Below are 1,100 nucleotides of genomic sequence, written 5' to 3'. Positions count from 1 at the left end.
TGTGTCCCCCTCCCCGCCCGGGTCCCACACGGCGTTTGTGTCCCGCTCCCAGCACGGGTCCCACGTGGCATCAGCCACACGTTCCTGTCCCCTGTGGCACGGTGCTCCTGGCCGCAGCACAGCCCTGCAGCAGCGGGGAGAGGAGCCCGGCTGGGCTGGGTGCGATGCTCTCTGGCCCTACTCCCCACCTGGACACCCCTGAACCCCCCTCTCCTCCCTGGCTGGGGGGGCCCTGTCCCCCGCCTCCTGTCCCCCCCCTCCTGTCCCCACTGCCTGTGCCCGACCTTGGTGTCTCCCGGCCCCAGGGCCCATCAGCGCCTGCCCTGGCTCTGCTTATTGACAGGGCTGGGGGCCGCTGGGCCGGCACCCCCCGCCCATGGCCCTTCATTAGCTCCGCTGTCGGGTTGCATCACATCAGCCGCCGCTGCATGCGCGTCCCCGGCTCCCGGCACCGTGCTGCTGCCACATGTGTCCCTGCCGTCCCCCCTGCCACATTCCCTGCTGCTCCGCTGCCGCACCCATGGGGCTGGAGCCCCTGGTCCCCCAGTCCAGGCAGGCAGGGGGGCAGGGGCTGTGCTCCTGTCCCCCTGTGGCACTCAGGGCTCTGGCTGCCCCACGTCCTGTCCCATTGGCCCCCCAAAGTTTGGGCCACAGCAGAGCCCCCAGTGCCATTCCCAAGGTCAGTGCGTCCCGCTGCGGTGAAACACCGGCACGGCACAGGGAGACATGTGCCCCCAGCACCCCGAGAGACCCCACGTGCCCTCGTGGCTGGACACGGCCAACCAGGTCCCAATGGCCACCCCAGGGTGGGTCTGGGGTCCTGCCTTTGTCACCCAGCTGTGCCCAGCACAGGGGGGCTACAGCCACGTGACGGATGGGGCAGGATGACAGCAGTCGCCTCCTCTGGCTGCCCCGTGAGGGAATGCTCCTGTGGACAGGGGGTCCCCGTGGGTCCCCCAAAGCGAGGGGATAGGGACACAGCCCCCCAGTGCCCGCCGGGGCTTGTCCTTGGGCAGGGTCACACGCAGCCCCTCAGCGGCGCAGAGGCTGCCGGGACGGGGCCGGCTCCCCGGTATCGACGGCCTCACTAATGACGGCGG

This window comes from Egretta garzetta, unplaced genomic scaffold, assembly GCF_000687185.1.
Source record: "Egretta garzetta isolate BGI_Z169 unplaced genomic scaffold, ASM68718v1 scaffold1063, whole genome shotgun sequence".
In the NCBI taxonomy this organism is placed as follows: domain Eukaryota; kingdom Metazoa; phylum Chordata; class Aves; order Pelecaniformes; family Ardeidae; genus Egretta; species Egretta garzetta.
The sequence above is the reverse complement of the archived record's forward strand: the minus strand, read 5'-3'. Positions refer to the sequence as shown.